The sequence below is a fragment of the Nylanderia fulva genome, unplaced genomic scaffold (assembly GCF_048542155.1).
Source record: "Nylanderia fulva isolate GAGA-0341 unplaced genomic scaffold, ASM4854215v1 Scaffold128, whole genome shotgun sequence".
NCBI classification, from domain to species: Eukaryota; Metazoa; Arthropoda; class Insecta; order Hymenoptera; family Formicidae; genus Nylanderia; species Nylanderia fulva.
The window spans coordinates 247,800-262,855 of NW_028189496.1; positions in this window are offsets into that span (position 1 = coordinate 247,800).

The following is a 15,056-nucleotide window of genomic DNA, read 5'->3' on the forward strand; positions in this document are numbered from 1 at the left end:
TTGTGTCGTAAATATTACTTAGATTGTCAGTATCCTTTTGTAAATTAATAGCGTTATTATTTCCCTTAATAAAGAACATTTCAGCGATTTCTCTTTTTCTTACGTGTTTTTCACTATGCAAGATAACAAGTGAAGTCCAGTCAAAATTGTGATCGAATTCAATTTTATGTTTGCTGATAACTGATAAATTACTCGAATGCATTTTGATGTTGCTGAAATGTTCCTTTACACGTGTACACAGATGTCTTTTTGTTTGTCCGATGTATGACACGTTGCAATCCTTACAATTAATTTTGTAAACTACTTCAGTTTTTTTATCTGTAGGCAGTCTATCCTTGCCGAGTGTGATCAAATGATTCGGCTTTTTAGGAACATTATGAACAACATTAAATCCGATATTTTTAAAAATTCGATCGATATCGCCTAAGCTATTAACATAAGGTAGTGAAATGAAAGGAGAATTATCAACAATATTTCGCTCATTACTCGATTCATTCATGTTTCTATGTTAAAAAATTAATCCTTTTTTTAACCCAACGATCGATTACATGTTTAGGAAAGCAGTTATTAAACAAAATTTGTTTCACGATATTAATATTCTCGTCGTGAAACTGGTCATTACATTAGATAAAAGAATCGCGTGATCTACAAGATTAAAGATTGTGTTCATTTTATATTTAAAAGGGTGGTTGGAAAAGAAATTTATATATCTGTTCGAACACGTTTCCTTCCTGTACCAATTTGTTACAAGCTTTCCACTTGACCGAGAGATCGTTGTATTCAAAAAATTAAGACATTTTTGGAAAAGGAAGACTTATTCACAGTTCCTTGTTTATCTACAATGCTTGGAATTTATTGTGTACATTTACAATCAGAATTGAAATCATGGCCATTAAAAGATGTAATTAGAAAATATATAAAGTTACCATATCAAGATGACAAATATGCAGTTTTACCACTCCTCCATGGTTTTATATAATATATTTATTTATATACAGAATGGCACAAGAAAAATTTTATGCCGTTGTTGAATTTGAGGATGGGCTTCAAATTGTTCCAAATAATTGGTTGAATTCGAATTTAAACAAGGCTGTTTGGCCAAATTTCACTAACAACACAACAAGCGTTACTATAAGGCTGTGAAATTTATGGAAAACCCAGAACCTACATGGATAGAACATCCAATTCGGAAAATCTATGCAAAAGACAGTAAGCAATCATCATATTCTTTTTTTTAATATATATGCAATGATTTTAAAATATATGTATATAATTTCTTGCATACAACATGTGGAGAGAAAGAAAAAGAGAGAGAGAGAGAGAGAGAGAGAGAAAGAGAGAGAGAGAGAGAGAGAGAGAGTTGCCATCATTCAGAACGCGGTTTTATTGATAGCAATGTATGTAATTAGCATATAGTTCATGTTAACATTTATATTATAAAATTTCAAAACTATAAAATACTCTTATTTATTGATAAAAAGCGCGTTTTGAATATGCACTATAAATATTAAAATATATATAAATATATATAGAGTGTCTCAGAATAACCCTATCAATGCTTAAAGGCGGATTCTCTAACCAATTTGGAGATGATTTTCCTAGCAAAAATGTTGAGAAATCAAGAATTTTCGAGTTATAAGCAATTGAAAAAAACGGATTTTTCACAAACTTTGTGGAGTTAAAAGGTTAACATAATTATATTCTTTAGTCAATTTCAGATGGAGTTTACTTTAATAAAATTTTAATTTAAGGTTTAGTTACAAAGAAACATAATGACAAAAATTGGAACTTTGCAAAAAATGATGACCTTGATCCGTCTTGAAACATTGATACGATTATACTAAGACACCCTGTATAATATTAATAGATATTTTTAAATAATACAATGAAGCAATTATTAACAAAATGTATATTATTTTTTTCAGCAAACTATGAATTAGCAAGAAGAAAATTAAAAAATGCTGAAGAACTATCAGATATCAATTCTGGTACTGACAAAGAGGAAGTATTAAAAAAAAAAAAACAAAATATAGAGCTGCTAAGCAATTTGATGAAACTTCTATATTAAATAGTGATGATAAATGCGACGAAAATTCATTTCATTTATTTTGCAGCTTCCAAAAATGCCTGTTAGGCCTGTAACATACCTCTGAAAAAATGAAAAAAGCAAAATTGTCACAGAAAGGTGAAAGCATAAAAAATTATATTAATAGTCAGAAGAATAATATTAAGAAAAAGAATAATATTGAAAAAAATTTAATAATTAATAGTGTGTAGGCGAGTGATGGGGTTTTTTCTTTTCTTTTTAGAAAGGATAATCTTCTGGATCGGGAGATTGTATTGTATAGTCAGGATAGATCAAGTCTGAATATTTATTCCAACGTTAAGCATGTATATGTACACTATTATTGCGAAACTTATACGTCTTCAAGTCGTGCCGTGAACGATTTCAATCCTTCCGAGCTGGGAGTTCCAATTTCGCCGTCCGTTCCGAGTTAAAGAGAAGAAGTCTTTTCGGATGTTTAAGAGAAGATCTGACTCAAGATGTTCAAGCTGGAGAGAACCTCTGACGATTCCCAAAAGTCGGCATATATATATACGGCGTTAAAACCTTTCCCACCCGAAATATCGGACCAATCAGTGTTACCTTCGTTTATCGAGCAGAGATGTGTTTTCGGTTTCTCTGACAGACAAAGGATCGTTCAGAACGCTCTCGAAAATAAATAATACCTGATACGAGGTCGACAAACAAAACACGGAGATCCGATAATCTCTTTGTCAAACAAAGTTTCTCTACCTCTCTTATGAGAGTTTATAAAAAATGCCCACAAGTGCATAATTCTAATAATAATAAAATATTAGTTTAAAGCTGCAAATTTTAATTATGTAAAACAATAAAGAAAACTAACTTTTTTGTTTAGAATTAACAGTGAAACATAAAAACTCATAATCAACATTGGACAGATATGATTGCAACTACAATGTAAAAGGTATATATATGTTTACAAAGTAAAGAAGCAAGAAATATAAATTATGCATTTTATTATATTTTTCTTCTTTTTTTTATACTATTATATAACTGTAATTTAATATGATATAAATGGAACTTTAAATATATAAAAACCTAGCATATAATGTACATAATAATAAATGCATAATTTAAATAAATCAAATCTATTTTATATTATACTCGTATGGCACATTTGTAGATTTAATATAAAGACTTAAATAACTAAATTAAATACATAATATTTTTGGTTACAATATTAAAATTACATTTAAATATAGCAATAAAATAATTTTTTAGATATACCTAAACCTAGTACATCTAAAAAGATACATGCAGATGATAAAGATGATGTAGATAATGACGTAAATGATGAAGATTATGTAGATGATGAAGATGATGTTAATGATGAGTCCGATATACTCTCGGAACAATTATTTGGAACGAATCTAAATGAGGATAATGATGAGATAAAGGGAGAAGAAGTCATTCAAGTAAGGAACAATACCAAAGACAAAAAATTAATATATACATATTGTACGATTAATTGAAAAAAAATAGATGAAATAAAACACTTAGTATATAAGGTTAAAAAATTTAAGTGCACAGAGCACCGGAGTTTCTTGGATATACCAAAACTAAACGCGATTTGCGATCTCGATTCGAGATTCTAACGAACGAACGAAATCTAACGAGTTTCGTTTGTTCATTAGAATCTCAAATTGAGATCGCGAATTGCGTTTAGTTTTTGTATATCTAAGAAACACCGGTGCCTTGTGTGCACATAAAATTAAGTTTCGTAAAAATCTTAAATTTCAACGAAACTCACGCACTACCAACCGCGTATAGTCTCTGTATTGTCTCGTTTTTTACATATTTTAACAAATAATTACTTAGAATAAATTTTATATTAATGTACAAATTAATTTTATATAGAATACTTTAAAAAATATTTTACAAATATATTCCACATTAATACATTGTTATACAAATATAATCTTTTGTAAAATTTTTATAACGCAACTTTTCATAATTGTAGATCAAACAATTGACTCATGTGACAAGTCAAGATGTAAAAACTTCTTCTTTACGGATAATGTTTTCTAATGAATTAGCAGTGCAATACAGTTGGTATGGAGCAAAAAAAAAGAAATTTTTTCGCAGCTAAATATCTGCAAAATAATCATGTGTAAGTAATAAATAATAGAAAGTATTTATGAATATAAATGTATATTACTTGTATTTTTTGTATTACTGTTAAATTAATTAAAATTAATGTTTGTGAACAAAGAAGGGCTGTAAGAGCTATATTAAACAAATTGCAGTTGTCAGATAATCTTAATAAAATTCATTTAAAACAAGAAAATAAATACATAAGCAATAAACATTTATGTGTAGATGATATTAATAAAATGTATTTTAAAAAGAGAAAATAAATATATAAGAAATAAAACAATTATGCGAACGTTTCGGCTGACATTTCAAGCCTTCTTCAGCGCAATACCAATATTTTACTTTCAAATTAGAACGTGATATTAAACATTAAAGACGGTAGTTAACATAGTCAAGATAATAAATATGTGAAGTCAGTTATTGTCTCAATACATATGTTGTTGAACAAGTCATCGTGTATGACAACCATTGTTTCCGATACATACTTTGAGAAAACACACCATGCAATCACCCATGAGAATAGACTTCCTGATTAATTGGTCAAGGGAGATATCTTGATTGAATCCTCTCGATGAAATGTTGTTAAACATTAAATCAAGATCTAAATAAACAAGATCCGATTATTCATCATATTCTGATAAGTAAAATGCACTGTACACTCACTCAAACAAATCGGTGATAATTTTACAAAAGTTCCACGTATCAGATCCGACATCCCTTTAAACAAGGTTTTTTGCAGAGAACAAAACAGAACGTTAAACCATCACAACTCTCAGATCGCAAATGCGAAAATACCTCAATGTTTTACCTTCTTATATCAAGGTTTGTTTATAAACTCTGATAATTTTGACAAAGACTCTATAATGTTGTTATAATGTCAGGCAAAAATTCCGTATCAGTTTGTAGATTTAATCCATTAGCTTGTCTTTTTATAAATAACATTTCCGATATTAGTCTTTTATTATAATAAAGTTCTTTATCTAAAATTTTAACTTCGCCCCAATCAAAATCATGCCCCATCAAACCAATATCATTGCCCTTGTGCAATGACTGTGCGGTTTCTTCGCGGTTGCGGTGCGGGGCAACACCAACCCCACACCGCGCCCTCCCAAAGAGTTTGGGGGGCGCGGCCATGGCTCGAGAGCTCCCGCTCGAGCCATCGCCCTCCGCCCCCCTGGTGAACGCATCCCCCGGATCCCCTAGAGGGTGATCCGGTTCGGCGTTCCATCAGGGGAGCCCTCACCAGGAGGTTTCTCTCAGGAGGAGAGGAGCCTCCTCCGTGGACGGTGTTGCCCTCCCACCGGTGCCTTATGGCTCCCGGTGAGAGGGCTCCGCGCCTCACGTCTTCACAGAGGGGGACCCAAGGCGCCCCGGCCGGACTGGCGATGCCTGCCCGCCGGGGACACGTGGCGGGCAGACATCGCCAGTCCGGCCGGGGCGCCTTGGGTCCCCCTCTGTGAAGACGTGAGGCGCGGAGCCCTCTCACCGGGAGCCATAAGGCACCGGTGGGAGGGCAACACCGTCCACGGAGGAGGCTCCTCTCCTCCTGAGAGGAACCTCCTGGTGAGGGCTCCCCTGATGGAACGCACCTGAGTCACGGCGGTATGTCACACCCCCGTTTGCCCTGCCTAGCCATTGTTCCAGGCAGGGCTGGATGGCCCCGACGGTGCGCTGTCCGGGAAGATTGGGGTTTTCCAGTCCCTCGGACCATTCTTTTATTAGGCACCGCCGGGTATGGACCCTCAGGTTACGCCGGATACTGTCCGTCACTATGGTGCCCCCCCTTTGCAGCCCGCGTGTACGTTTGTACACCTCGATGTACATTCGGGCTAGCAATTCGACGGGGGGCACCCCGGAGATCACTCCGGCTGCCGTCCAGCTGACCGTACGGAACCCCCTGCAAACTCTGTTGGCGACCCGTCTTGGTAGCTGGTGCAGTGAGTCCTGCAGCTTGCGGGTCGCCCCCAGTTTCTCCGCCCATACGGGGGCTCCGTACATCAGCATAGCATGGACAGTTCCGGCATATAATCGGCGAACTCTTTCGTCGGGCCCCCCGAGATTCGGCAAAAGCCAACATAGGGCCATCGTGGCCCTTTCCACTCTCGGGGTTATCCGACGAAAGTGCTCGCCAAACGTCCATTTACCATCCAGGTGGAGACCCAGATATTTCATCTGGGTCCCCACCTCTACGGGGGTGTTTTCCACCATTATTGTGGTTTTGGGTTGCGCTCCTATTCTTTTATTGTGAAAAAAGATAGCTTCCGTCTTTTGGGGCGCCACCCTCAACCCAATATCTTTAATCGTCCGCACCACGCGCGCCACTGCCAGGTTGGCACGTCCCTGCGCTTCTCCCCAGGTGTCTCCCCCGGCCAATATCAGGGTATCGTCAGCATAGCATATTGCCTGACAGCCGGGGGGGAGGGCAACCCGCAGGGCGATGTTGTACGCGAGGTTCCACATCAATGGTCCCAGGACCGAGCCTTGCGGAACCCCACACGACATCTCCCTGCTCTGCTCCTCGGCGTTTCTGTCCATATAGACCAACTGTCTATCCCGGAAGTAGTCCGCTAAGACCGACACCAGGTATGGGGGGACCCTGTGGTATTGCAGGGCCTTCCCCACCCGGTGCCACGGCAGGGTGTTGAAGGCATTTGATATATCGAGCGATACCGCCAACAACACCCCGCCTTCCCTCGTTACGGCCTCCGCGACCGAGCAAACCCGCAATATTGCGTCTACCGTCGATCGTCCGGCCCGGAAGCCGTATTGTTTGTCATCCAACTGCGGACCACTCCGAGACAGGTGGTGGACGAGGCGGTCTGCGATGATCCTTTCTAGGATTTTTCCCGCCTCGTCCAGCAGACAAATCGGTCTATACGCCGAGGGCAACTCCCTTGGTTTGCCCTTCTTCGGAAGAAGGACTACATTTGCCTTCTTCCACACCCGGTGAAAGGAGCCCGTTTTGAGGCACTCGTTATACAAGTGCCTCATGGGCTCCGCTAGATCCTTGAAGGCAAGGGCCCATGCCTTCCCGTGGACGCCGTCAGGTCCGGGGGCTTTCCCCCTTTTAATTTTCCTGACGGCGTCCCTTAACTCTCCTCTCGTGACCCCCATCTCTTCCTCATTCCACTCCTGCTCCCGCTTCTGAATTTGATGACTATCAATTCGCGGGAACAGGGTGTCGATTACTTCTTTTACGAGATGGGGATCCATGGTTTCCGTTTGAGGGGCCGTCCCTCCCTTGAGTTTATTTAAAACCATTTTATAGGGACGACCCCACGGATCCCTGTCCAGAGAGGAGAGCAGTTCCTCCCATGCCCTTGCCTTCGCCTGCCTTATGGAGGCGCGTAGGATGCAGCGTGCTTCTCTGTACGCATCCCACGCGTCCTCCAGGCCTTCCGGATCTAGCAGCGCGTGCCTTTTCCTCCTGTGGATTTTCCTTCTTGCTTGGTCACAGGATCGCCTCAGTTCTGCAATATCCTGCGACCACCAATATGCCTGTTTTTTAGGCCTATTCTTCACTCGGGGCATGGCTACGTCGCATGCCTGTGTTATAACATTTTGCAGCCATGCCCTTTGTTCCTCTGGACCTTCCCTTTGGGAACTGTCCACTATTAGGGCCGCGTTTATCGCGGCCAGGAATGCATCCTCATCCATTTTTCTGAGGGCCCATCTCCTGGAGCCGGCCTCTCTGAGTAGGCGGCGCTGTAAGACCTCCTTTGTGAGAGTAGAGACGGAGAATGTGATGTATCTGTGGTCAGAATCTGTTTCCTTCTCCGTCCCCACCCTCCAACCGTGTATTAGTCTTCTGGCAGTGCGGGTCGCCCACGTTAAGTCGACTATTGACCCGCCCTGCCTCCTCCAACACGTCTCTGTCCTCCCTGTGTTAAGGAGGTCGAGTCTGCTTCGCGCCGCCCACTCGTAAACCTCGCCGCCCCGCCAATCGGTGCGCGGGGAACCCCACGCCACATTTTTGGCGTTGAAGTCCCCCGCCACCACCAAGGGGCCGGCAGAGTGTTTAATTATCTGCCGCTCCAGGTTCATCAGCCTCTCACCGAACTTTCTTCTTTCCATGTTCGGCAAGATATATACCGATATAACGGTGATGGGCCCCCAGGATACCACCGCAAATCCCTCTCCTTTATCTTTGGGGTTTAACGGTGGCGAATCGGATGCATTCCTCCTGACGATTGCAGCCGTGCCGTCTTCACTCACAACCCAGTTGTTGTTGTTTCTTGGTGGGTTGTACGGCTCGGCTACAATCGCTATGCCGTAGGATTCCTCGCACATGGTCTGTGCAAGGAGATCCTGCGCATTCCTCGCATGGTTCACGTTGGCCTGCACAATTTTAGTGGAGGCCATCGTGAACCATTATTTCTTCCTCCTGCTCTGATGCTATTTCCATAGCATTGGTGTCCGCCTTTGCCTTTTTGGTTCTTAGAACCCTCTGCTCCTTGGGGGGCTCACTTGGGCCCCCTGCGTTTCCCTCCTCTCTTGGCTTATTTAGCCTATTGAAGGGAATTCCCCTCTTGCCTTTGTGCACCGGCGCACATGCCTTACCTCCCGTCCGGTGGTTGGCCGGGAGGTTTTTGCTACTGCATACAGCGCAGTGCGCCGGTGCATCGCAATTCTTGGCCATGTGCCCCGTTTGACCGCAGCGGTAACATGTATCGCTGCGGTCCGTTTTATTGGGGCATCGGGCCCTTACGTGCCCCCCCTCCAAGCATTTATAACATTGGAGGGGGCGTGCCTCCAGCAAATCTACCCGGGTTCGTGCCCAGCCTATTTTTATCTGGCCTTTTTTGGCCAAGGCATTAGCCGCTGAGATTGGACAACGAACCCAGACCATCCCCATGCCATTGGGGGTCTTTTTCATTTCTCCCACACTTACTTCCTCCTCTTCGCAGCCTCCTTCATTGGAGACTGCATTCCTCACGTCGGAGGGAGTCACCGAGTCGTCCAGTCCTCTAATTCAGATCTCTGCTGACGTAGTGGGGCGTTGCACCCTGACTCCCTCCTTGTCTGCCAGGGCTGCCTTTAGTCTCCTTGCCAGACTATCGGCTAGCTCCTGGCTTCTTGCCCCCGGCACCTCGTACATGAGGGCCCCCGTGATGGCCTTCTTGATCTTGACTCCATTTTTAATGCCAAGATCTTCGAGGTTTATCTTTTGGCGTGCCTCCCGCATGATACTTTCATATTGTCCGGGAGGACACGTCACCGTCACTGCCGCTGTTTTAGGCTCCCTCCTTTTTCGGGAGGGTTGCGGCTTAGGTGCTGGTGGCTTGAGCGGTATCTCTCTTCCTTTGGGGTTGGGATTTACCTTAGTGTTGGGGTCTTGGATTTTCTTCCCCTTCCTCTTCACCACCTCCGTCCATTCCGGATCGTTCCGGGGTGCTTCAGCGTCCTGCCTTGGCGCTTTTTGTTGTCCCTTGTTTTTAGGGACAATCAATGCCATCCTGTTTCTCTCCTTGAATAGTCTGGCCGGGGGGTTGAGGGTCGTTATCGAGGTTACTTTGGGTTTCGGCTTCTGTTTCGACCCTCTCTTCTCTTTCCGGTTTCCTGTAGGAGGTGGTGCGCTGCCTGTGGTGCTTTTCCCTTTCGGGATTTGTTGCTTGGCCTTTTCCTTCTGTTGTGCCATTTTCTTTTTCCTTTCCTCTTCTTTCTTCTGCGCATAAGTGGGTACTGGGTTTCCCAAGCGCCTGTCCATCTCTCGCGTGATAACCCCTTCTATTAATGCGATGAGGTTATCTTGCTTTCTTCGTTCCTCATCACCATTCTCCGTTGTTTGGTGGTTTAGAATGATGGGGACGTTCTTTCTCGTTCCCGGCAGCTCCGTTTCCCTGGGTGTTTCTCATCTCTTTCTACTTTTCCTTAGGCCAAGGGGCGGGAAATCCTCCTTCCTAAACATGATGGTGGTGGGTGATTCTTCCACCACTTCCATTTCTTCCATCCTCTCCTCCTCTCCCTGGGTTGGCGAGAATCCCCCGCTTGACCGTGGAAGTGGGGTTTCCGGGGCCGCTTCACATGCGGCCCCTGAGGCTTCCCCACCCTCGAGCGGTAGTGGGTTTTCGGCGACCCATTTTCCTGTCCTTGCCGTCCGTTGGCTACTCCGGAGTGATTCTAATCTCTCCTCCGTGTTCTCCTCCTGACTTGTAATGTTCTGTGGAGCCGCGGCCTGATTTTTGGGCTTCTTCAACTGCTGCACGGTTTTCCTGAGATGTTGATTCTCTACCTGCAGGGCCCTTATTTGTTGTCTAAGCTCTCGCAGCTGGCTATCTATAGTTACGGCTCCCGGGTTTTGCGCTCTCAGCGCAAGTACCGTTGCCGCCGCGCATAAATCAGCCGCCGACTCCTTTGCCTGCTTGACCAATGAGCCCTTTAGATTTCCCGAGCCCACTGCCACCTTGTAGATCCCCATAGCGACCATGGCTTCCAGGTCTTCTATGGGGGCCTGTTCGTACTCCTCCGTTTTCGTCTGTACCCTCTCCAGATATCCTTTAAAGGATTTTGTCTGGAGCGGTGTAACACGAGGGTTCAGTGTGTTTTCCTCCTGTTGCCTCTCCTTTTTCTCTTGATCTTTCGTCATCCTTGCTAAGTGCAGAAACGGCCTGCTTGGCGTGACCCTTGGCACTAGGAGATTGCCCATGAGAAGCTGTGGGATGGCGGCTCGCCATCTTGTGCACCTACTGCATCGGCTGATGTGTCTTTTCACCAGCGAGCGACCTCGAGGGACCCAATACTCCTGGCGCAGGGAGCACAAGGTCAGCTGAGTCCCGCTGTGTAACGTCCGCTGGTGGTGGTCGTCGATGACGAGGTGAGTGTATGTCGACTCGCTGGGCAGTATTGGCGGATGAGTGGCATTGTATTGCAGGTAAGCGTTTCTGAGGCGCCCGCCGACGCGTAGAAGTCTTTTGCAGTCTAGGAATGGATTTAGTTTGTGCAGGGAGCTTCGCGACGGCAGAGGCGTTCCATTGCGCAGCCTTCTAATCTCGTCTTTAAATGTTCTAGCCTGGATCAACCTCACCCAGGAGATGCGGGCTTCCGTCAGTTCGTCGACGCTGATTACGCTAAGCTGGCTTTGCGCATGGCGGAGCTGGCGATGGATCAGCAACCAGCGACGGACCATGCAGTGATCCGCAGCAGTCGTTTCAGCGAAGAGTAGCGAAGCAGCAATTCCGATTCGGGCTTCAGCTCGGCAACGGCGGTGACGTGAGCACGGACTCGTCTCTCTGGGAGGTCCTCTGCTGACATCTCCTCGCTGTTGGTCGTCCAAGGACTGCTCTCCGCTGCTAGCCATACGGGACCTTGCCACCAGAGCGGGTGATCAACCAGCTCGCTAGGATAGAGCCCCCGAGAAACACAGTCCGCTGGGTTTTCCCGACTTGGTACGTGATGCCAGTGGGTCCAGGATCAGTGTTTGTATTTTGCTGACCCGGTTGGCCACATAGATGGCCCACGTCGAGGGATGCCCACGGATCCAGCCGAGCGTGACGGTGGAATCAGACCACATATGAAGAGGTGCCTTGTCTGCTCCGATGATCGGTACGGTGTGGGTGGCTAGACGAGCCAGAAGAGTGGCGGCAGACAGCTCCAGCCGAGGTAAGGAGACTTGCTTCAAGGGCGCGACCTTGGTTTTCGCAGCTAAGAGAGCCACCTTAGTAATATCCTTTGTTTTGGTCTTCAGGTATAGCACAGCTGAGTAGGCACGCTCTGAAGCATCGGCGAATGTGGATCTCCCGCTGTGAGTCAGCCAAACCTCCCAGCCATCGAGGTACGAGCAAGTTTTCCAGAGCAGGCAGCTCGCTCTGGAATTGTAGCCATCTCCTCTCTTCGTCGATTGGCAGCGGAGCGTCCCAATCGAGGCCTAGCAACCAGGTAGACTGGATGAAGATCTTAGCCAGTACTGTTGTTGGGGACAGCCAGCCGAGAGGATCTAACATCTTTGCTGTCAGTGAAAGTACCGACCTTTTGGTGATGGTCGATAGATTGATCCGTTTGGTGGCGAAGGCGAAGCGATCGTCCCGGGGTTGCCAGCGTAACCCGAGAGTGGAGTGACTCTCGCCGGGCAGCCATCATTTGGCCTTTCGTTGAAGGCGGTCGTCGGGCCCCACTTGGTTCAGCAGTAGCGAGTGGTTTGCCGACCACTTCTTAAGCGAGAAGCCGCCCGCCTTGCAGATATCAATCAGCTGTTGTAGCATGACTTCGGCTTTTTCATGGTCTCCGCACCGGTCAGGATGTCGTCCATGTAGACGTCGCTCAGCAGAATGATGGTTTCTTTTGGGTAACGATGTTCTTCGTCCTCAGCCAGTTGATGTAAAGTGCGGATTGCCAGATAAGGAGCACAGGATAGACCGTAAGTAACAGTATCCAGCCAGTACTCCTTGATTTCGTTGTTAGCGTTCTCTCTCCACAATATTCTTTGCAAGCTTTGGTCGTCAGGGTGCACCAGGATCTGCCTATACATCTTCTCGATGTCGGTCACGAAGACGTAGCGATGACGTCGCCAACGCAGCAGGATGTCGGCCAGTGAAGGAAGCAAATTCGGTCCCGTTGCGAGATATTTGTTGAAGGAGTTGGCAAGGAGCTCGAGCCGTTGAAGACGACCCTCAGTTTTGTGGATGTGCTGTCCGGACGCAAGACCCCGTGGTGCGGCAGGTAGCAAGCACCTGGATGCGATTCCGTCGACGAAGGAGCAGGCATCATGTGGCGCAGGTCCAAGTATTGTCGCATGAATTCCGCGTACATGGTTCGAAATTCGCTGTCTCTCTCAAATTTCTTCTCCGTGTGTTGCAGAGCACGGCGGGCGGAGCGAACTGTTCCTGCTAGGTCCAGCAGAGGCTCAATCGTGGGCAGACGCACAATGTACCAGCCGTCGGCAGTGCGTGAATGGTGCAGGCAATAGTGCTTTTCGCACTTTAGTTCGGCCTTAGAGAAGAGCTGAGACGGCCGGCGAACTTCTTGCTCCCAGAAGCGACGCACCAAACAAGTGAGATCTTCCTCCACCTGGCAATGGTGGGAGGAAATACGTTGGCCGCGTGCATTCTCATTGATGGTGCCTGACAGTATCCATCCTAGAGAGGTCTGTTGTGCCACCGGTTCCTGAGGACTTCCCTTTTTCAGGCCCTGGCGGATGATTACTCCGTAGACGTCGGCACCCAGCAGAAGGTCTATTGGATCCGCGGAACTGAACTCTGGATCGGCGAGCTCCAGGTCCTTTAGATGTGTCCAGGATTGCAGACTTCGGCGGCATCCTTCAGAGAAGAGCGTGAGTTTTGGCAAAATCAAGGCGGTGACGGAGTTGGACGACTTACCGTTGTGCGCTCGAAAGGTAAGCTTTACCTTGCCTTTGGCAATTCCCGTCCGTTTCTCGCCGAGTCCATAGACGCTGACGGCGGCGGGCATGCGAGGCAGTCGCAGTCGCTGAACCAATCGCTCCGTTATGATGGACGACTCTGAGCCCTGGTCGATCAGCGCTCGGGCGGAATGCCAGAATTCGTGGCAATCGAGGACGCGGACTCGAGCAGTGACGAGCAGCACCGTGACAGAGGCGGGGTGCGATCCTTGAGCCACATGTGATGTCGTGGCGGTCTCGGCGTCGCGGAAGGCATCGTGCAGCGAAGAGTGATGCTGACTGCCACACGTGGTGCAAGTCTTTTTTTGACACGCACTCAGTCAGCTGGTGTCGACCCAGGCAGTTCGAACAGAGGTTTTGATCGTTGACAAACTGTCTGCGAGCCAGAGCCGTCTTCTCTTTGTAGGTGCCACAAAACATAATAAAGTGGTCGCCCTGGCATACGGCGCACCGGCTTCTTGACTTATCCTTCGGTTCCGTTTTCTTCACATGATGGCTCCGTGTCGATTTCGCATTGATGTGGCTGCGGCTGTCGCTCTTGGCCGGAAACAGCGCCTCCAAAGTATGAAGCCGTCGCTCAATAAAGGCTTCCAGCTCGGCGTAGGTAGGCGGATTCGTCGTATGACTGATGTCGCTCTCCCATTCTTGACGCGAACGATTGTCGAGAAGCTCAATGACTAGATGCACAAAGAGGTCCTCCGTGCGATTGATGAGACGATCGATGCTCTTCAGCGAGCTGACTGTGGTTTTTATGCTGTGGAAGAATCGCCCCAATTCAGTTGCGGATTCGCTCTTTATTTTAGTAAGCGCCAGGAAGTTGTTAAGATAGTTGCGCGTTAACAATCTTTTATTCTCGTAAAAATCGCTCAGCGTCTTCTAAGCGATTTCGTAATTTTCGTCAGTAGTGCTGAGGTTACGTATGAGTAGGTCAGCATCACCCTTGACACAGAGTTTGAGATAATGTAATTTCTCAACAGGTCTGGCTGCCTGGTTCCTGCCAATGATAGACTGGAAGAGTCTCGAAAGGAAGGCCAGTCTTCGTACTTCCCGGCGAAGGTCGGCGGCTGAATTTTTGGCAATGCGGTCCGAGGAGCGGCGGCCGGTGTCGCTGCCGAAATTGAGCTGGATGTCTGATTTTATCGTTGGAGAGCGCTCTTCAGATCGAGCATGAGGCCCTTGTTCTGAAGGTAAGCCTCCTTGCCCAATAAAGGGATGTCTTGCTTGGCGTAGACGTCGTGTCGTATCTCTTCAACACGATCGGCTAACGCATCATTAATTGCGTCAAATTTCTTCCACAGCTTCTCGAGATTTTGAAGCCGAGCCTCCACCGCGCCGAGTGTGATATTGGCCTTGCCGAGCTTCCGAAGATTCTCGTATGCGCGCGAGATCTTGCCGTATAGCACTGTGGCGGTAGCAATGATTGCCTTTGTGTCTGCCATCTCTGACACTGTCTCTTTTTTCCAGAAGCACTGGTCACCGACACTGATTCACTATCGCTTCCGTGGCACCGGATTCACAGAAGAT